The 23,787-nt window shown below is 39.5% G+C and overlaps 1 protein-coding gene across 3 annotated transcripts in view; it reads right to left on the bottom strand.

The window, feature by feature from the left end:
* Positions 1-23,787, bottom strand: part of COMMD1 (copper metabolism domain containing 1) — a 245,162-nt gene that overhangs the window by 157,397 nt on the left and 63,978 nt on the right. Inside the window, exon 1 of one of the 3 annotated variants that reach the window (XM_063696169.1) lies at positions 17,298-17,317. The exons of the other annotated variants lie outside the window; for them this stretch is intronic. The gene's annotated coding sequence lies outside the window, so the exon portion shown is untranslated. Of the gene's footprint in view, positions 1-17,297; positions 17,318-23,787 lie in introns of those variants that run through there. 3 annotated transcript variants of the gene reach the window in all.

The following is a 23,787-nucleotide window of genomic DNA, read 5'->3' on the forward strand; positions in this document are numbered from 1 at the left end:
TGGCACTAAAAATAAACCACAGAAAGTCAGTTCCTGATACTCTTTGGTAGGTAAAACATAGCTTTTTCCACTAAGCTTTTAGTTTATTAGAGTAGTATTTCAAAACAAGGCTTGGTGATTACAACAAACGTGGATAAATGGCATCTAGCAATAAATATACTTTCAAATAATGTCAACTTTATTTTTTTAGAGGTGGGGTTTCACTATGTTTCATAGGCTGGTCTCAAACTCCTGGCCTCAAGTGATCCTCCTGCATCAGCCTCTCAAAGCTCTGGGACTATATGGAATGATCCACCATGCCTGGCTCAATGTCAACTTTTTTTTTTTTTTGAGACAGAATCTCCCTGTGTTGCCCAGACTGGAGTGCAGTGGCACTATCTCGGCTCACTGCAACCTCTGCCTCCCAGGTTCAAGCGACTCTTGAGCCTCAGCCTCCTTAGTAGCCAGGATTACAGGCGCACACCACCACCCCCCGGGCTAATTTTTGTATTTTTAGTAGAGATGGGGTTTCACCACATGGGCCAGGCTGGTCTCAAACTCCGGGCCTCAAGTGATCGGCCTGTCTCGGCCTCCCAAAGTGCTGGGATTACAGGCATGAGCCACCACACTGGGCCCAATGTCAACTTTAATATCAAAGCAAAACAATTCTGTATTTTTACAGTAGTAATACATCAATAATACAGATCTAATGGAAATACTTCTACAAAAAAGAAACCATAGAATACCTTTAGAAACAATTGGGTTCCAAATGCATTTTTAAAAATTAGCAGACTGGCCAGGCACAGCAGCTCATGCTTGTAATCCCAGCACTTTGGGAGGCCAAGGCGGGCAGATCACCTGAGGTCGGGAGTTCGAGACCAGCCTAACCAACATGGAGAAACCCCATCTATGCTAAAAATAAGTACAAAATTAGCCAGGCGTGGTGGCACATGCCTGTAATCCCAGCTACTCGAGGCTGAGGCAGGAGAATTGCTTGAACCCAGGAGGTGGAGGTTGCAGTGAGCCGAGATCGTGCCACTGCACTCCAGCCTGGGCAACAAGAGTGAAACTGTCTCAAAAAAAAAGCAAACTTTATTTTTTACAGCAGTTTTAGATTCATAACAAAATTGAGCTTAAAACTACAGAGTTCCAGAAGACCCTCCCACACAAACAAAGCTTACCCCACCATTAATAGCCCACATCATGGCCAGGCGTGGTGGCTCATGCCTGTAATCCCAGCACTTTGGGAGGCTGAGGTGGGCAGATCACGAGGTCAGGAGTTCGAGACCAGCCTGGCCAACATGGTGAAACCCCATCTCTACAAATACAAAAAATTAGCTGGTGGTGGTACGCACCTGTATTCCCAGCTACTCTGGAGGCTGAGGCAGAAGAATCGCTTCAACCTAGGAGGCAGAGGTTCCAGTGAGCCGAGACCACGCCACTGTACCCCAGCCTGGACAACAGAGTAAGACTCCGTCTCAAAAAAAAAAAAAATCCCACATCACTGTGGTACATTTGTTACAATGCATGAACCAATACTGACACATCATTATCTACCAAAGTCTATAGTTTATATTATGGTTTACTACTAAAAATTCTGTGTTCCACCTCTTCATCTCTCCCTTTTTCTCCCACTGTAGTAGTACATAAATGTTACTTAGATTTAGTTGATTAATGATCCTGTTCACTTCAGCTATATCCTTGGTGATTTTTTGCCTGCTACATTTGTCCATTACTGATAGGAGTGCTGAAGACTTCAACTATAAATAGTGGATTCATCTATTTCTCCTTGCAGTTCTATCAGTTTTTTCCTCAGATATTTTGATGCTTATTGTTAAGAATATACACATTAAAGACATGTTTTTTTGGAGAACTGACCTCTTTATCATTGTGTAATACTCTTCTTTGATCCCTAATAACTTTTCTTGCTCTGAAGTCTGTTCAGTCTGAAATTAATGTAGCTACTCCCACTTTCACTTGGTTAGTGTCAGCATGGTGTATCTTTATCTCTTTTATATTTATGTTCTTTGTATTTAAAATGGGTTTTTTATAGACAACATATAGTTAGTTGGGTATTTGTCTTTTGATTCACTCTGACAGTATGCATTTTTTTCTTTTTTTTTTTTTTAGTTACTCTATTAACTGACTGATTTTCCTTTTTTTTAAAGCTACCCTAGTATGCATTTTAACTGGTATGAAACATATGAGACGCAAAAACCGATAGAACTGCAAAGAAAAATTGACAAATCCACTTTTATAGTTGGAGAATTCAATACCCTTCTATCAGTAACTGACAGATCTAGTAGGCAGAACACAGCTGAAATGAACACTACTACTAATCACCTGAATCTAATTCATATCTACAAAATACTTCATCCAACAGTAGCAGAAGATGCATTCTTCTCAAACTCACATGGAACAATGACCAAGACAGACCACATTCTGGGCCATAAAACACAACTTAACAATTGTAAAAGAATAGAAATCATATGAAGTATGCTCCTAGACCTCAATGAAATTAAACTAGAAATCAAAAACAGAAAGATGGCTGAAAAACCCCACAATACTTGGAGATTAAACAACACATTTTAAAATAATATACAGGTCAAAGAAGAAGTCTAGAGAAATTTTTAAATATTTTAGTGAAATAATTTAAATTTTTTAATGAAATATTTTAATGACAATACAACCTAAATTGTAAAATGCATCAAAAGCAGTGCTTATAAAGAAATTTACAGAAAGATCATATAAGAAAAATCATATAATTCTATCAATAGATGCAGAAAAAGCAACACCAAATGTTGACAAAAATGTGGAACAACTGGAACTCTCATCCATTGCTAGTGGGAGTGGAAAATGGAATAGCCACTTTGGATAAAACTTTGGCAGTTTCTTAAGTAACTAAACATACTCTTGCCATATGCATACAATCCAGCAATCACTCTCCTTGATACCTCCCCAAATGAATTGAAAAATTACATCCACAGAAAAACACGTATGTGGTTTTTTATAGCAGTTTTATTCATAATTGCCAAAAGTTAGAAGCAACCAAAATGTCCTTCAGTAGGTGAACAGATAAATAAAACCAGAGTATACCTAGACGAAGAAATATTATTTAGTACTAAAAAGAAATGAGCTTATCTAAGAGTTCCCGAAGAGGAAAATTAGAGTCAAATAATTAAAATACAAAAAAAAAAAAAAAGAAAGAAAGAAATGAGCTATCGAGCCATGAAAGGCCAGGAAAGAATCTTAAATACATATAATTCAGTGAAAGAAGCCATTCTAAAAACGCTATATATTGTATGATTCCACCTAGATGACAATCTAAAAAAGGTAAAACTGTGAAGACGGTAAAGAGATCAGTGATTGCCAGGGGTTCAGGAAGGAGGAGGGAGGGAAAGATAAATAGCTGAAGCAGAGTGAACGCTAATGTAAACAATGGACTTTAATTAATAATAACACCAATATTGGGTCATCGATTGCAATTAATCTACCACATCAATGCAAGATATTAATAGGGGAAACTCCAAGGGGGAGGAAGGTGAGAGGGTTTATGGGAGCTCTCTATATTTTCCATTCAGTTTTTTCTATAAACCTAAAATTGCTCTAAAAAATATTCTATTTAAAACAAACGTTTTTTTTAATTTTTTAAGATGGAGTCTCGCTCTGTCGCCCAGGCTGGAGTGCAGTGGCGCGATCTCAGCTTGCTGCAACCTCTGCCTCCCAGGTTCAAGCAATTCTCTGCCTCAGCCTCCTGAGCAGCTGGGATTACAGGCACCTGCCACCATGCCCAGCTAATTTTTGTATTTTTAGTAGAGATGGGGGTTTCACCATCTTTGCCTAGGCTGGTCTTGAACTCCTGACCTCGTGATCCACCCGCCTCAGCCTCCAAAAGTGCTGGGATTACAGGCGTGAGCCACTGAGCCCGGCCAAAAAAAATATTAATAGATAAAACATGCATGAATTTCAAAGATACAATGCTAAATGAAAATAGATACAGATTATCTACTGTATAATTCCATCATATAAAGTTCTTTTTTCTTAGACAGTCTCATTCTGTCGCCCAGGCTGGAGTGCAGCAGCTCAGTGCAACCTCTGCCTCCCAGGTTCAAGCGATTCTGGTGCCTCGGACTCCTGAGTAGCTGGGATTACAGAGGCATGCCACCACACCAGGCTAATTTTTGCATTTTTAGTAGAGACAGGGTTTCACCATGTTTGCCAGGCTGGTCTCAAACTCCTGACCTCAAGTGATCTGCCCACCTCAACCTCCCAAGTGCTGGGATTACCGGCGTGAGCCATCGCGCCCAGCCCCATTACATGACGTTCTAGAGCAAGTGAAACTAATCTATGAGAACAGAAATCAGAAGAGTACTTACTTGAGGCAGTGGTGGGGTTGACTAGGAAGAGGCACAAGGGAATTTTCTGGGGTGCTGATAGGATGATGGGATGACAGGTGTGTGGATTATACAGGTATACACATTTTTAGAATTCAAACTGAAGACTTAAATACTATCATATACAAATGGCACTTGATTTTTTAAATAGCAAAAGATAAAAATAACCTCTTACACAAAAAAATACTATTCTTTAAATTCAGATCAAAGACTGAGATTTTGAAAAGCAAAATACTACTGACATACTACGTACTATTACATACTGACATACTACTGACATGCAAAGCATACTACTAACAAAATAGCAGTATGAAAAATATATAAGGAACTCCTTCAAACTGAAAAACAACATAAAAACCTGACCAAAAATATGAACAGACAATTCACAGAGGAGGAAACCCAAATGATAAATAAGTGAAAATATTTATTAGTTCAACCTAATAATCAAGACAATGACAATTAATACCATTTCCCCTCCATTATACTGGCAAAAATAAAATGCTCCACGGTAGTGAATACTGTTTCTCCACATTCTCACCAGCATCTCTCAAATACTGTTGTTGGAAATGTAACATTTTGGAGATTATCTATGAAATTTTGGCATTATCTGTAAAAATTTAAGATTTATGTATTTTAGAACAAAGCAACTCCTCTGCAACGTAAAAACCTTACAGGAACCCTTGTACCTAGGGACTAGGAGTTCCTGTACAAAAATGGTTATTGCAGCAATGTTGGTAACAGCAACAAATTAGAATTAACCCAAATGTCTGAAATAAAAAAGTGAATAGTGACAGCCAAACAATGGACTAGAATATGGTAAACAAATCAGAACTGTATCTATCAGCACGGATAAAGCACAAACACCACAATTGAACAATAATAACAAAAAAAGCAAATTGCAGACAAATACATAAAGTAGTATTTCATATAAGTATACTACTTATACGAAATTTTATAAGGGCCAGGTGCGGAGGCTCACACCTGTAATCCCAACACTTTGGGTGGCCGAAGCGGGCGGATCACTTGAGGTTAGGAGTTTGGGACCAGCCTGGCCAACTTGGTGAAACCCAGTCTCTACTAAAAAACAAACAAACAAAACAGAAATTTTATAAGATGAAAAATACTATAAACACATACATAACAAATATGTGAAATTATGCATGAGACTGATAAGCACCTAATTCATGACAGTTCTGAGGAGTGCTGACCAGGTATTTTGTAGAAGTTCCCTCAGTTGAGATTTGCCTGATGTTTGCCTCCTGGTTAGACAAAGGTTATGTGTTTTGGGGAGAAAGAACGCAGAGATAAAGTGCTATTCGCATCCCACCATATCAAGGGTATGTGCTAAACATGGGTATGTTGATAAACATGGCTTGTGGTTGTTAATGTTAATCTTGATCACCTGGCTGAGGTAGTGCCTGTCAGGTTTCTCTGCTGTAAAATTGCTTTTTTCCCCTTTCCATACCCTACTTCTTAGAAGGAAGTCATTACACACAACCCACCCATAAGAATACAGAGTTATGCGACACCTCCTTGGAGGCAAAGTATCTACATAAATTATTTGAAATTATTTTGTACAGGTCTATAATATATTAAAACAAGCAAAAGTGATCTGAGTCTTGTTTCCCACCTCCACACAAAAAGGGAAAGAAAAATAATAGCAGCAGTATAATTAGAGATCATTTTTATTTTCTTCATTTTTCATCATTCCCCGAATTTTCTTTAATGAGAATTTTCTACTTAGATAATGAGATTTGTTTAAACTATGTCTACAGTTATTATAATCTTAGAATTATTTATCTCACCAGTTTTTTTGTTTGTTTTTTTAAACAGAGTCTTGTTCTGTCACCCAGGCTGGCGTGCAGTGGCACAATCTCTGTTCACCACCTCTGCCTCCCGGGCTCAAGCAATCTTCTTACCTTAGCCTCCTGAGCAGCTGGAACTAAAGACATGTGCCACCACACTTGGCTAAATTTTTTAAATTTTTTGTAGAGGTGAAGTCTCACTATATTGCCAAGGCTGGTCTCAAACTCCTGGACTCAAGCGATCCTCCCTGCTTGGCCAACCAAAGTGCTGGGATTACAGGCATGAGCCACTGCTCCTGGCCTCTCTCTCCAATTTTACTCCACGTCAAAAAAGTAAAGAAAACTTGCTAATCTAATAAATGTAGCTTATTTTGAAAAATCTTGGTTCTTAAGATCAAGAATAAATGCCGGGAGCTGAGCACAGTGACACATGCCTGTAATCCCAGCACTTTGGGAGGCCAAGGCAAAAGGATCACTTGAGCCCAGGAGTTCAAGACTAGCCTCGACAACTGTGGGATATCATGAGGCTTCTCTTCAAATAATCTGATTAATCTTTTATTCTTTAATTCATAGTACCCCACACACACACCTTTTTTCTCCTTTTTCTCTTTTTTCCTTTTTGCCTTTGTTAGATGCCCAGGCACGCCACAGTACCAGGCATTATCAGTACCAGCTCACATTCCTTTCCTTATTTGGAAAGAGGACTAACTTTCTAGCTCATTACAGACACCCCTTCCCATTCCTCTCCACTTTCTTTTACGTGCCCACCTTATCTTAAAAAATCAAACGTTTAGCCAACCGGGATTAGATTGTACAACCCAACCGTAGCAAATGAGGAAAGGGTACAGGGGCAGCACTTGCATCAGGAATAAAGGCTCTCATGCCCCTTTATTCAGGTGTGCTCTCACGGCAACCGGCCAAGGAGGCACCCCTCTGTGCAGAAGTAAAATTGTTTTGCTAAAAATCCATTGTTTGAGTGTTCAGTTTCCTTAGGATTTTGAGCGCTATCCCTAACAACAATATAGCAAAACTCTGTCTCTACAAAAAATGCAAAAATTAGCCGGGCATGGCGGCACATGCTTGTAGTCCCAGCTACTCCGGAGGCTGAGGTGGAAGGATTGCTTGAGCCCAGGAGACAGGGGGCCACAGTGAGCAGTGATCGTACTACTGTACTGCAGCCTGGGCAACAGAGACCCTGTCAGAAACAGACAAACAAAAAAACAAATACTGGGGACATGAATTCTATGACCAAACATAACAGATAAATTAATGCAGCCTAATAACTTGCAACTCTTTTTTAACAAACTAGATAAAATATTGTCAAAGAAATAACTTCTAGAATATCTTATTGATCCAAATACAAGACAACCTGGAGTTTAAGTAATCCGATTTTTCCAAGAAAGAAAAAAAATTAATCATAGGAAATATGCTTTATCATGGTATTTCTAGTAAGTCATATACAGTTGGCCCTCTCCATCTGTGAATTCCACATCTAGGAATTCAACCATCTGAGGGCCAAATATTCAAAACAAAAATCTGTGGCTATAATAAACATGTACCAACCTTTTTTTATCATTATTCCCTAAACAATACAGTATAACAAGTACTTACGTAGCATTTGTTGTTTTACGTATTATAAGTAATCTAGAGATGATTTAAAGTATATGGGAGAGTGTATTTTGGTTATATGCAAATACTACACTATTTTTATCAGAGACTTGAGCATCTGAGGATTTTGGAGATCCTAGAACTAATTCCCCATGGACACCAATGGACAACTGTATATCCTTTTTAATAATTTTTTAAAATGCAGAAAAAACTCTTATCCACAAATAATATATTTATCATTATTCTTTTTTTTTTTTTTTGAGATGGAGTTTCCCTCTTGTTGCCTAGGCTGGATGGAATGCAGCGGTGTGATCTCAGCTCACTGAGACCTCCACCTCCCAGGTTCAAGCGATTCCCCTGCCTCAGCCTCCCAAGTAGCTAAGATTACATGCGCCCACCACCACACCCAGCTAATTTTTTGTATTTTTACTAGAGATGGGGTTTCATCATATTGGCCAGGCTGGTCTCGAACTCCTGACCTCAGGTGATCCACCTACCTTGGCCTCCCAGAATGCTGGGATTACAGGTGTGAGCCACTGTGCCCAGCGCTATGATTATTCTCATTCTGCTTGGAAATAACTCTTTTTCCACTTACATCAGAGGTTTTTAATATTGCAAGAAAAAAAAATATTGCTGGATTGTACCAAGGAAGTTGTTTGAATAAAGGATAGATATTTCTTCAGTGACTAAGTTATAGCCAGGAAGAAAGAATGACTGGAAATTCAATACTATAATACCTGAGACATAAATATTTGCTTCTCCAGTCACTTAATGGGAACCAGTAATTAAGAATATCAGAAAGCTATGCACTTCTCCAATTTCCATCAAGTAAGTGAACTGGAACACATCACACAGATTTAAATTAATCATCACTTATGAAGAAAACAGACTGACAAGCACATAAAGCTACCAAGAACTAACAACAGTTCAATTACCACAAAAAATACTCACAGTAACCAAAAACAAATCTGTACTTGTCAACAGTTCTGTCAAGTTTCCAAGAACGTGCTATGTCATAATGTGTAGATGTGTTCTTTAGTGGAGCCTATAAAATATACAACACTGCCAAGTTGAAAGCACAATTAAATTAAGACCTTGAGAAAGTAAAAGCAATTTGCCTCTGGTGACTATTGTTAGTAATGAGTCTGAAAGAGAATGTTTTTTTAATCCTGATTTATTCCATCAGAATTTCTTCCTGGAAAAATATAAATTTATATAATTAAAGATCAAATGCCAGGTCAAAAAAACTTGTTGTATTTCTATAGCCTGCAGAATAAAAATTACATAATGATCTAAAGCAAGTGAAACTGTCCAAAAGAGTTTAGGTAAATAAGTATTTTATAAAGCTCTTAAACATTTTCTTGTTTGAAAACAAACAAAAAAACCCTACATATAAAAGCCAGATGTGGTGGTGTGCACCTGTAGTCCCAGCTGCTCAGGAGGCTGAGGCAGGAGAATCACTTGAGCCCAGGAGTTCAAGGCCACGGTGTGCCATGATTGTGCCTATGAATACCCATTGCACTCTATCCTGGGCAACACAGCAAGATCCTGTCTTTAAAAAAAAAAAAAAGACTAAATGAAGATTTCCCTTGAAATTGGTTTCCTTACTGAGAATCAAATCTCAAATTGTTTATGCCATTATTTTAAGTAAAAACTGAGGCCAGGCACGGTGGCTCATGCCTGTAATCCCAGCACTTTGTGAAGCAGAGGCAAGTGGACTGCTTGAGCTCAGGAATTTGAAACCAGCCTGGGCAACGTGGAGAAATCTCAACTATACAAAAAATACAAAAAATTAGCCAGGCATGGTGGCATGCACCTGTGGTGACAACTACTGGAAAGGCTGAGGTAGGAGGATCACTTGAGCCCAGAGGGCCAAGGCTGCAGTGAGCCAAAATTATACCATGGGACTCCAGCCCAGCAACAGAGTGATACCCTCCCTCCCTCCCCGCCATCAAGAAAAGGAAAATGGTCCAAAACTCTAAGTAGATATAGTCCAAAAAGAAAAGCAAACTGATTTTGTCCTTTCTTTTCACCTTCAGTAAATTTGTGAAATGTGATTTACTGTACAATTAATTATAATATGGTTTTACTGTTTCAAATGTATTCTCTGGACTTCAATTTCCCTAAAATTAAGCAAAGAGAATTTGCTACATGAGCTGCATGTGCCCCCGAGTAATTACATTCCATATTGCTATATCTATAGGTTGAGCCACATAAATACAACAGTATTCAACTGTTTTGGACTTATAAGTATGCTAATTTCAAATGGTTCAACCTTACTAAATCTCTTAAATTTTATTTTCCCCTATAGACTATGTTTGGCATCACGCAGCTTTTGTTTTCTTTTTTTTTTCTGAGATGGAGTCTCACGGTGTCACCCAGGCAGGAATGCAGTGGCACAGTCTTGGCTCACTGCAACCTCTGCCTCCCGGGTTCAAGCAATTCTCCTGCCTCAGCCTCCCAAGTAGCTGGGATTACAGGCACACGCCACCACGCCCGGCTAATTTTTGTATTTTTAGTAGAGATAGGGTTTCATTGTGTTGGCCAGGCTGGTCTCGAACTCCTGACCTCAGATGATCTGCCAGCCTTGGCCTTCCAAAGTGCTGGGATTATAGGCATGAGCCACCACACCCAGCCTATTTTCTTAAAACAGAGCAAAATGTTTAACATTATTATGAAAGCCAGTGATGAGAGCCAGTTCTCAATTGACATTCAGGACTGAATACACTTTATTAGACATTTTTTAAAGCAAAGAAAAACATGATACTCTGATATGGAAACCCTCCTAAATTACTATTAATATTTCACAATTCATATTTTGGAATACTGGCAGAACTTGTACTAGCCCATTCAGCTTTATGATCCCACTTATTATCAGCTTATAGTCTGTGGCCTAAGTTATAGTTTTCACCACCTGCCTACGATGTATCAGGCCCTGTCCCAATCCTTCAAATAAGATGAACAGCATATGGACCTGCTTTTGAAGAGCTTTCAATCTGGTTATGTAACCAAGAGCTCAACATCCTTGGCTTTCCTGATTTGCTAGAAAATCTAGAGCAATGCTACCCAAAGTATGGTCTACATATCAGTGCCAGACCACAAACTTCACTACCAGTCCACCATGAGGTAATTATACAAACTGAAAGTAAATATTTAGAAACTTTTGTGGCAAAATGACTATTTTTATGTCAATTAACCTAATAAAATAATCGGATTGTATGTTTTTATGTATTTTTGGTGAGGAATTGAACATTTAAAAAAAAAAAAAAACTGGTCCTCAACAGACTGCTTCTTAAATGTAAGAAGCACTGCTGTGAAGGTAGACAGATTGGACAGTTCTGCTATCTTTGCAACTTAGCTCTTCTGCATTTGAAAGTTAAAATATTCGTTTCATATTAGACTTCATCAACTGGCCCCATTTCCACTATAATAAAGATCCTGGTTACATTTTGATAAGGGAAAAAGGACACCAAGAAGAAAATAAGATGCTGGCTATGGGAGTCAGGAAGATAAAAGTTACTAAAAATAAGAAAAGAGAAAAAATGTTACTGCTCTTCATGGAAGAGAAAGGAAAATACTTCAAGTTGACAGTAAATTTTTAAAAACCACTGTTGTGTATGCCCGGGTCTTCTTAGATGGAAAAACAAAACGATCTAATCTTTTAATTTCCCAATTTACATAATTTAACAATTTGAAAATACCAAAAGAAGGAAACTGTAGCCAAAAGAAGAGTTATGGAGTAGATAGGCAACTTCATTTCTCACAAGTCTATGTAATTAGTCCTGTTTTTGCCACCTGTGATAAAATAATAAGGCTTCTATTTATCTGATAACCTAGGACATTACTAGAGCCTTTATACATGAAGTCCAACTTTGTTTCATTTGGCACAGCTAAAAATAGAAGTGAAATGAAATACATTTTAAAGGCAAATTCATATTTCCTATTATTAGATTTAATATACAACCAACTAGTGTTTCAATTGGGTATTACTGCCATATTCTGCATGCTAATTTAACAAATTTACATATTTAAAAAAAAGAAATTTATTTGGTTTCGTAAGTAAAATCTGGCCAAGGACAGACTCACCCAGAACACCTCTGGATGGCTTCCAAAGCTCAATGACTTCATGTGCACCTACTATGTAATAATCATCATGCAAGGAAATTTCCAGTTTACTGGATGCTGTAATGGCCTATGAGGGGCAGGCAGTTTAACAGTAAACCAAGCCCCAAATCTGGCGATAGGTGGAAATGGGAAAAAAAGAGTACACAGTGCATTAGATTTGGTGTGGACTCTGGTTAAATACATCCATAGCATGTAACAGAACCTATGACAACTGAAGATTGAACATTCACAATTTCAAAACAGTCTCAAGCAATTGGGAACAGCTCTGATGTATAGAAAATGACTGTGCTCAGACATAAATTTGAATCATGCATACTAGGAGGTATGTTTAGCTATAAACCTAGCCAACTTCCCAGCATATTCAAGGCAGCTTTATAGAATCAACTTGCATCATTAATGAAACCAAGCCTTGATACTTCAATATCAGTAATACTTTTGTGTACATCTGAAAATCCTTTAAAAAGTTTTTTCCTTAAAAGCGAAGAATTAACAAAATATTAACTTAAAACAAGGCAACTGAGGGAGAATCTCCATGTGAGAAGGGTAGCTGGACTTTAAGGCTCCAAATCCTGCTCCTGAGATTTATCTTGCCCTTGATAACTCAACCCCTGGCAGCAACCATTTTTGCACATTTAGTAACCACTCTGGTACATTTGTAAACCTTTATCCCTAACTCTAACTGCTTAAGGTTTTTCTTGGTCATGTACAAGATTTCACACAGATTAGAAAGAGTTGGTCGTGATCACCAAATTTTTACTAAGTGTCCACAAAGCCCTATACTATGCTGAGATACGCACTCTTACTGTGCTTACAGTCTAGTGGGAGGCCTACAGATGACATCTATTACTTTCTCTTTTGAAGTAGTTTTAGCTCTGGTTTTTGTGAAGGTCCTATTTGGTATCTAGGCCTAGCAGACAGATCACACTGTTAATCCAAACAGTCTCCTCTAATAAATGACATATTTTATCAGAAATTGCCATCTTGAAATTACAAAATTAAAAAATATTTCAGAAAAATTTTACATAAAATTTTATTTCCATGTTTATGCTTCCATATTAATAAAAACCTGATCACAGTAATTTCAAAATTTTTAATTATAACTCATCTACAGCAAAATGAATAGCACTCAGCCACCTGCTATTCTAAATATCAACAGAATATTTATGTAGATCTTAAACACTCTAAAGTCAACTAGCTAAAAACATAAAAGTCAGGTAACAAAGGGTACAGAAAAAGTGCTCAATCCCTCAATTCTTTTTTTTTAATTTTTTTTGAGACGGAGTCTCGCTCTGTTGCCCAGGCTGGAGTACAGTGGCGCGATCTTGGCTCACTGCAACCTCCACCTCCCAGGTCCAAGCGATTCTTCCACCTCAGTCTCCCAAGCAGCTGGGACTACAGGCATGCAGCACCATGCCTGGCTAATTTTTGTATTACTAGAGACAGGGTTTCACCATGTTGGCCAGGCTAGAGTGCAGTGGCATGATCCCAGCTTACTGCAACCTCCACCTCCCAGGTTCAAGCAATTCTCCTGCCTCAGCCTCCTGAGTAGCTGGGATTACAGGCCTGAGCCACCATGCCCAGCCTCAATTCTTTATCACAAACACAAAAATGAAAAATATAAGACCGGGGTGTATTTTTAGTAGAGACGGGGTTTCACCATGTTGGTCAGGCTGGTCTTGAACTCCTAACCTCGTGATCTGCCCACCTCGGCCTCCCAAAGTGCTGGGATTACAGGCGTGAGCCACCACTCCCAGCCTCAATTCTTTATTACAAACACAAAAATGAAAAATATAAGACCGGGGTGTAGTGCCTCACGCCTATAATCCCAGCACTTTGGGAGGCCAAATGGGGCGGATTGCTTAAGCCCAGGCATTTGAGACTAGCCTGGGCAACATGGTGAAACCACATCTCTATAAAAAATTAGCTAGGCATGGTGGCTCCATGCCTGTAGTCTCAGTTACTAGAGAGTATGAGACGGGAGGACTGCTAGAGCCCAAGAGATCAAGACTGCAGTGAGCCATGATCACGCCATTGCACTCCAGCCTAGGCAACAGAGCAAGACCCTGTCTGAAAAAAGAAAAAAGAAAATATAGGGAAAGAGATGAGAGAAAGAACAGAAAAGAGTAACAAATTATTGCAACATTTAAGTGATATGACTGCTATGGCAGCTAAGAAGCAAGCAATTCCCACTGGATAACTCCAGAGAAATAAGAAATGGGAAACACTATCTACTTCCGACTGAAAGTAGGGAAACAGATCAAAAATCTGTTGGATTTTGGAAAACAGGTTGGAAACTGAAGAAAAGGTTGAAAATCGGCTTACTTGGCCCAGCCACCATCCCATCACCAACCCTGGTGGAAGACTGTAGTTTTCCATTCTGGAGAGTGAAGCAGAGGGGTCTGGACTCAAGGATCTCAAGCACAACTGAGAGAAAGAGACTCATTCTGAAAACTGGTAGGTAAAGTGCAATTCTACATGCTGACGACAGAGTGCCCAGGCCTCTTTTCTCCTTTGACTTTGCAAGGTAATTCTGATACAAACTACCAAGACTTAGGCCTAACTTTACAAGTTTAGGGTACTATCCTTCTAAAAGAGGATACCATTTCTGACACTAATCACAAGCTTGAGGGTTCCCAAGCCAACTTCACTTCTAAACAACTGGCCAGGCTGGGCGCGGTGGCTCACGCCTGTAATCCTAGCACTTTGGGAGGCCGAGGCAGGCAGATCACCTGAGGTCAGGAGTTCAAGACTAGCCTGACCAATATGGTGAAACCCCATCTCTACTAAAAATACAAAAATTAGCCGAGCATGGTGGTGTGCACCACTCAGGAGGCTGAGACAGGAGAATTGTTTGAACCAGGGTGGCCCAGGTTGCAGTGAGCCGAGATGGTGTCATTGCACTCCAGCCTGGACAACAGAGTGAGACTCCATCTCAAAAAAACAAAACAAAACAAAAAACTGGCTATAAATTCAGGGGTTCCCACTACCCCCTCAGGTTCAATAATTTGGTGGAACAACACATAGAACTCAGGAAAGTCCTATACTTACAAATATATATATGTGTGTGTGTATATATATGTATATATATGTGTGTGTGTGTGTGTGTGTGTGTGTGTGTAATATATACATATATATATATTTTTTTTGAGACAGGGTCTCACTCTGTCACCCAGGCTAGAGCACAGTGGCATGATCTCAGCTCACTGTAACCTCCGCCTCCTGGGTTCAAGTGATTCTCCTGCCTCAGCCTCCCAAGTAGCTGAGATTACAGGTGCGTGCCACCACACCCAGCTAATTTTGTATTTTTAGTAGAGATGGGGTTTCACCATGTTGGCCAGGCTGGTCTTAAATTCCTGACCTCAAGTAATCCACCTGCCTTGGCCTCCCAAAGTGCTGGGATCACAGGCATGAGCTACCACACCCAGCCCAATTATAGTTTTATTATAGCAAAAAGGACATAAATCAGGACCAGTGAAAATAAGAGACACCTGGGGTAAGGTCTGGGAGGGGCCCAAATGTGAAGCTTCTGTGGCCTTTCCTTGTGGAGTCAGGACAAATCACCCACCTATCACACAGATGCAATAACAATATACACAGAGTACCGTTCACCAGGGATTCAGGGGTTCCCACAGAGTACTGTTCACCAGGGAAACTCACCCAAACTTCAGTGTCCAGAGATCTTACTGGGGCTGCATTACGCAGGTACGAATGATTGAATAACTGGTCACATGATTTAATTCAATCTCCAGCCCCACCTTATCCTCCCCGGAGGTCAGGGTGATACTGCATGGGTGAAAGCCCCAACTCCTTAATCACAGTCTTTCTGGAGTTACCAATCCCCATCCTGTGTCATTCATTAGCATAAACTATCTAGGGGCTCACTATCAGTCACCTGGTTGGCAAAAACTATAAAGTATGATCTGAGGGGCCTAGTGTCAAAAATAAAGACACTCCTATCACTGAAGAAATTCCAGGACTTAAAGCCTCTGTCCTAGGAACCAGGGGCAAAGGCCAACCACATTCTTTATTATACAACAGGCTCCAAGAACACTGGCAGCAGGACTTCCAAGCAGAAGTAGTGGAAAATTCCTCTCTGAGGAGCAATCCGACCAGGAAAATAAACTTAACAGATACTGACTGTAAGGTATATACCTCAGCATCATATGACTAAGTTCAGTAGGCCTTAAGCTATGCCCATACTCACAAGGCCTCTAATCAACCTCTTAGTGTATCACTCTTAAATATAAATAACAGTAAAGAAGCATTAAATATTTGAAGAAAACTCCAATGTGAAAGAGAACAAAATAAATAGGAAAAAAATAGAAATTCACAGGAACAAACAATTCAGGGAGTTTTTTAAAATTCAAAATATGACCTATAATTAACATTATCAGAAATAAACAAGAGACCACCTACATAACAAGTACCAACTCCCTACTTGTTTAAAGGAACATTAAAGACAAATGAGAAATTAATATCTGGAAATAAAATAGCAGAAATGAAAAATTAACACAGCAGGGTAGTTGAGAAAATTTCTATAATGATAGCCAAAAAGGCAAAAAGATAAAAATAGAAGAAAAGAAAAAAAGGAAGAAAATTAAAGAAATCAAGCAAGAAGGTCCAACCATGAATAACAGGAGTTTCAAAATTAGAACAGGGAAAAATACGGTATGGAGGAAATTATCCAATAAATTATACAAAAAGATTTCTCAGAATTGTGAGAAATGGGAAACTTCTTTTTCAAAGATTATAAAAAGTCACAACTTTTTACCATAAGATTGCTATCCACTATTAGTATATATATATTCCAAATCAGCTGTCCTAGCTTGCTCTGGCATGCCTGGACAGAGCTAGACAAGTCCCAGCCCATAGTCCATACCATTCCGTATTTGGAGATGCTTCCTTAACTATCCCTGGGCATCTTCCTTTTCTTTCTTTGTTCTGTTCCCCTTGCCCAATTTAAAAAGTTTTAAACTAACAGCCAATCAGGTAAAGTGTAAAATGTGAGGTCCTATTCCAGCCAATGGAAACTGGACACAGCAGCAGGGTAGATGTGTCAGGTTATAAATAACTCTGTCTCCTTTGTTTGGTGGCTGGACAGCTACTGAGTAGCACCTTTTCTGCAGAAAGTAAAGCTCACCTTGCTGAGAGATCATTTGTTCCCACATTAATTCCTTTTTTAGGCAACACCAAAAACTTCATTTCCAACAATTTGGTGCTCCAACGTGGGGCTACCTTTCCCCTCTAGGGCAGTCTCTTGCCCTCCCTCGTGGGGAGGCGGCCCACTGCCCTTTGCGGCAGCCCCCGGGAGAAGAGAGCCAGGACACACCTGGTGCGAGCAATCTATCTGGACTCTCAGTAACGCCAAAAAGAAGGAGTGGCTTACCAAGCCGCAGATATCACGGGCCTCAACCAGGTAACCTCGCCCGAGAGCCAAGGTAGGAAATGTTGCAAAGGGTGATAAACTACTTCCTTGGTGGTCTACTTCTGGCAGCGGGGCTGAACGAGTGCAAAGAACCTCCAGAAGGGAAAGGCATGGGAGGAAGGTTACCTCCCGAGGGGGAAAGAAAGGAATTGCAGAGCAATTAGGGTCTACCAGTCAAATGGCTTGGGAAAATAGGAAAGCCCTAGACATGATGTTAGCTAAAAAGGGAGGTGTCTGTGTAATGATTAAAACCCAGTGCTGTACATTTATTCCAAATAACACTGCCCCCAATGGGAGCATAACCCAAGCTCTACAAGGACTTACCGCCCTATCAGATGAATTAGCTAAAAATTCTGACATTAGTAACCCCATTTCAAACTGGTAAAAGAGTTAGTCTGGCAGATGAAAGGAAACTATCGCTTCAATTCTCACCTCCTTAGCTACTGTATTAAGTATACTCCTTCTTGTTGGTGTATCATACCTTGTACTCGAAGGTTAGTGCAGAAACTCGTCACTACTACCCTTACTAATCTATCCCCAACTCCCCCGCCACCGTATTCAGAAAGACTGCTCCTTCCAGAGGATCAGGCCAAACAACAAAGTCAAAACATGCTAAACAAATTTGAAGAAGAAGTATAAAATAAAAAGAGAAGGGATTGTGAGAAATGGGAAAGTTCTTCTTCAAAGATTATAAAAAGTCACAATTTCTTACTATAAGATTGCTATCCACTATTAGTGTGTGTGTACACACACACACACACACACACACACACACATATTCCAAATCAGCTGTCCTAGCTTGCTCTGGCATGCCTGGACAAAACTAGACAAGCCCCAGTCCATAGTCCATGCCATTCCTTATTTGGAGATGTTTCCTTAACTATCCCTGGGCAACTTCCTTTTCTTTGTTCTGTTCCCCTTACCCAGTTAAAAAAGTTTTAAACTAACAGCCAATCGGGTAAAGTGTAAAATTTGAAGTCCTATTCCAGCCAATGGAAACTGGACACAGCAGTAGGGTAGACGTGTCAGGTTATAAATAACTGTCTCCTTTGTTTGGTGTGCTCTCGTGGCTGGACAGCTTTGAGTAGCACCCTTTCTGCAAAAAGTAAAGCTCACCTTGCTGAGAGATTATTTGTCACGGCGTTAATTCTTTTTTTGCAACACCAAAAACTTCATTCCCAACATAATTAAAGGACATGAGTTTCCAGATTCAAAATATGTGGATTATGGGTAATATGTCACAGCCATGAAGAAATTAGCCAATTCAGTAATAGAGCTTTTATGAACAAGATGTGTGTCTTTGGAAAAGTTGCTTAATTTTTCTGTCTCAGTTTACTTATCTGTAAAATGGGGAAATATCTAGCTAGTAGTCTTATAAAAATTAAATTACATTTATAAAATGCCTGCCCTAAGGTTTAAAACTAACTAGGGTTTCAATAAATATTAAGTGCCTCCCCTTTTATTCCTGTTACTCATGTATTATTTCCTAAAAATAAAAATTTTCTTTCTCAAGTATTCATAGCTATATATACTATTAAGGTTTCCATTGAACATGGACCCTCCTTTCCTTGTCCTAGCATTATTTCCTTTCCTGATAATCTTTACAAGTTACTGAAAAAAGGCTAATATCATTATTTTTATATAAGACATCAAGATTTCCATGCATACATACGCAAATGATACGAAAAGACAATTCACATGAGAGAATGTACAAATAATAAGCACATGGTGAAACCATCATAAACAGTAATAAAACAAAAGGAGATGTAAACACTCTTAAGTCACTATTTATAACTAAATGAGCAAAAATAAACAATGCTAACTAAGAGCAGTAAAACTAGTACAATGAGTTAAGTATAAAGTAAAAAATCTGCATGGAAAGCAACATGACAAAATAAAATCAGTGTTCACGGCCTTTAATCTAATAACCCCACCTCTGAGAAAAGGCCCGAATAAATAACTCAACAGATGCAAAAACTGTACAAAAGCACGAACTGAAGTACTATCTACAAGAAAGTCTAGAAACAATCCAACTGTCTACTAAACAATATGGTATGACTATACAATATTAAAGTCATTATAAATAAATACTATGAAAAAAGTTTTCTCTAAAAAAACTACTAAAACTACAGAAACATAAAAATATATAAATTTATAAAACCAAACATCTATGATCTAACACATTCTGACAGCAGGATAATGAAAATAAGGTCTGTTCCCAGAAAATCTATGATAGAATTGTCTACATGTGAGTACAAAAATCAGATAATTCATACATTATGACTGTGTACTAAATAAAAATAAACATTTGTGGCCAGGAAAGGTAGCTCACATCTGTAATCCCAGCACTTTGGGAGGCCAAGGCGGGTGGATCATTTGAGGTCAGGAGTTCAAGAGCAGCCTGGCCAATATGGTGAAACTTTGTCTCTACTAAAAATTCAAAAATTAGCCAGGCGTGATGGCAAGTGCCTGTAATCCCAGATACTCGGGAGGCTGAGGCAGGAGAATAGCTTGAACCCAGGAGGCAGAGGTTGTGGTGAGCCGAGATCGCGCCCCTGCCCTCCTGCCTGGGCAACAAGAGCAAAACTTCGTCTCAAAAAAAAAAAGAAAGAAAGAAAGAAACCACAATACAGAAAACGGGGTTTGTGGACACAAAGAAAGGAACAACGCATGCTGGGGCCTGTCAGAGGGTAGAGAGTGGGAGGAGAAAGAGGATCAGGAAAAATAACTAAAAGGTACTAGGCTTAATACCTGGGTGATGAAATAATCTGTATAACAAACCCCCATGACACAAGTCTACCTATATAACAAACCTGCACATGTACCCCTGAACTTAAAATGAGCCTTCATTTCATCTGTTTTCAAAAGCAGCTAATAATACTAATCTTAAATGACAGTCACAAGATTCAAATAAGAAAATATTCTAAAGCATGCAATAGTACTAAGCACACTGTAGGCACTCAAGAAACATTTTTTTTTCTTCTTTCCCTCACTTAGGGTTATTCCATGAGTAGTTCTCTGCTTTTCCAAGGGCAAATAATACTTTGCAAATCTTTATTTACAACTCTTAACAGGAATGAAGAAAAGAGTTTGGTTTATTAGAGAATGGATTTAACAATAAACTCAAATTCCTAAAATAAAAAGAATAGTTTGCTTGTGTTTTTACGTCAAAGAAACTCAGTAAAACACCGGTGGGTGGCATGTCCTTTTCCTTTCTTTATAAGTTTCCTCTTGCTGATTTGTCTTTAAGACAAAGATTTTATAGACTATTGCCACATAATTTTTTTGTAATGAAAAAAAGGAGACAAAGACTTTACGGCTAACATTAATTTCTGCAGACTCCAACTTAACCAGCAATGGGGTCAATCCAAAAACTGAGTTAAGCATCTTTGGCAAAAAACAGAAACCACAGTCACAAAAAAGACTGAAAATTCTATCCTTATACATAAAAGATAGGACTTTATTCAAATTAGATGGCAATATTTTACAGTTATAAAGCTACATAGTTTCATGGAGTTGATGGGGTACAGGAGGTGCTACCCCAAAATATGTCATCTAGGCATTTTAGAAAACAGAAGCAGAAAGACCACTCTCACAAATCACCCCCAAAGTCTCCTATGAAGCAGGTCATAAACCTACACCTGTAATCCCTGCTACTCAGAAGGCTGAGGTGGGAGTTCAAGGCTGCAGTGAGCTATAAACACCCCACTGCATTCTTGGCCAACAAGCGAGACCACATCCCTTAAAAAGATTTTACACACACACACACACATACACACACACACACACACATCCATCTTCCTTCAATTAAAACTATGCACCTTCTTGCCGGGCGTGGTGGCTTACGCCTATAATCCCAGCACTTTGGGAGGCCAAGGTGGGTGGATCACTTGAGGTCAGGAGTTCGAGACCATCCTGGCCAACATGGTGAAACCCCATCTCTACTAAAACACAAAAAATTACCTGGGCGTGGTGGCGTGCATCTGTGGTCCCAGCTACTTGGGAGGCTGAGGCAGGGAAATTGCTTGAACTCGGGAGGCAGAGGTTGCAGTGAGCTGAGATCGCACCACTGCACACCAGCCTGGCGACAGAGCGAGACCCCATCTCAAAAAACAAAACAAACAAAAAAAAAAACTATGCACTTTCTTTCAAGTAAAAGTTACATGGGGCTGAGCACAGTGGCTCATGCCTGTAATCCCAGCACTTTGGGAGGCCAAGACGGACGGATCACGAGGTCAGGAGTTTGAGACCAGCCTGGCCAACATGGTGAAACCCCATCTCTACCAAAAATACAAAAAATTAGCCAGGCGTGGTGGCACGCACCTGTAATCCCAGCTACTCTCAAGGCTGAGGCAGGAAAATCGCTTGAACCTGGGAGGCAGAGGTTGCAGTGAGTCAAGATCACGCCACTACACTCCAGCCTGGGCAACAGAGTGAGACTCCATCTCAAAAAAAAAAAAATTTTTTTACAAGGAATTAATTTTGAGGTGCTAACATTTAATGCATCTGAACAATTATTCTATCTACTATATGTGATATTATAACCAAGTTGTCTGATACAGATCTGTGGAACAGAATTCACAGTCCAGAAATAAACAACCAACTGATTTTCAACAAAGCTGATAAGGCAATTCAATGGGAGAAAGGATAGTCTCTTGGACAAATGGGACTGGGACAATTGTGTACCAACATTCAGAGTATAAATTAGACCTTGTTTCTCAACTTTTCATTGTTGCACCCCTAAGGAACCTTTCTAGACATTTTCAACCTAATTGTGCCTTCCCTCATGAAACGGTAATACCACAGATAAACTGTGTATCTGTTTATGTGCTACATATACCCGCGCTTTATATGTAAAAACAGTAATATTCTTTCATTCCCTAAGAATCAGGCCAGGCATGGTGGTTCACGCCTGTGATCCCAGCACTTTGGGAGGCCAAGGCAGGCAGATCACCTGAGGTCAGGAGTTCAAGACCAGCCTGGCTAACACGGTGAAACCCCGTCTTTACTAAAAATACAAAAAATTAGCCTGGCGTGGTGGTGGGCGCCTGTAATCCCAGCCACTTGGGAGGCTGAGACAGGAGAATCACTTGAACCCAGGAGGCGGAGGTTGCAGTGAGCCGAGGTCGTGCCATCACACTCCAGCCCGGGTGACAAGAGCAAAACTCCATCTCAAAAAAAAAAAAAAAAAAATCAATTCTTGTCCCTATTGAGAATGCATTAAAATTGTAACTCTCACACACACAAACTCAAAATGAATCAAAGACAAAAAGTAAAAGCTAAAATTATAAAGCTTGTAGAAAAAAACAAACAGAAGAGAACTCTTTGAAAGCTTTGGTTAGCAAAGAATTATTAGATACAACACCGAAAGCACAACCAATAAAAGGACAAACTAATAAACGGAGCTTCATCAAAACTGAAAACTTATGCAGTTCAAAAGAAAAGAAGTTAAAAAATGCAAAGACAAGCCAGGTACAGTGGCACATGCCTCTAGTACCAGCTACTAGGTACCAGGGAGGCTGGGGTGGGAGGATCGATCGAGAGAGACAGAGAGAGAGAGAGAGAAAGAGAGAGAGGAACTTCTGGCAATCCTCAACCTCAGCTCTAGCAATCCTCCTGCCTCAGCCTTCCGAAGTGCTGGGATTACAGACATGAGCCACCACACCCAGCAGCAAAACATTTAAATAGACATTTCACCAAAGAAATACGGGAATGATTAATAAGCACATAAACAGAACTCAGTCATTAGAGATGTGGAAATAAGTAATTCAAAATCTTAGCTGCTGGAACGCCAAATTATTTTGAGCCTTAAACTCATGTGATTTATAGGGCTTAAGTCACATGACAAGTAGCTATAACCTAGGCAGCTGCAAACCTATTTCTTTGATTATACTATCCTTTATCAGGCTGGGCATGGTGGCTCAGGCCTGTAATCCCAGCACTTTGGGAGGCCGAGGCGGGTGGATCGCTTGAGGTCAGGAGTTTGAGACTAGCCTGGGCAACACGGTGAAACCCCATCTCTACTAAAAACAGAAAAACTATTGTAATCCCACCCTTGTAATCCCAGCTACTCAGGAGGCTGAGGTAGGAGAATTGCTTTAACCTGGAAGGCGGAGGCTGCAATGAGCCAAGATCGTGCCACTGCACTCTAGCCTGGGCGAGAGAGCGAGACTTTGTCTCAAAAAAAAAAAAAAAAAAAAAAAAGAGAGAGAGAGTGAAGCATAATGGTTTAGCCTGCCCTCTAGAGTAATACTATCCTTTATCTTTACCTACAGTTTTATAAAATGTTGCAAATGACTAAAAGACGCCAGGGAAGACTCCTCTCTTCACTGTTGATCTTCATTATAGATTAACTTCCCTCTTACCTTTCTCACACAAAGACTTCATGACTATCACAATAAGACAGAATGTTAAATACATTCTTTTAAATTGGAAAGAAAATGAAAACCAG

This window comes from Gorilla gorilla, chromosome 12, assembly GCF_029281585.2.
Source record: "Gorilla gorilla gorilla isolate KB3781 chromosome 12, NHGRI_mGorGor1-v2.1_pri, whole genome shotgun sequence".
Lineage (NCBI taxonomy): Eukaryota > Metazoa > Chordata > Mammalia > Primates > Hominidae > Gorilla > Gorilla gorilla.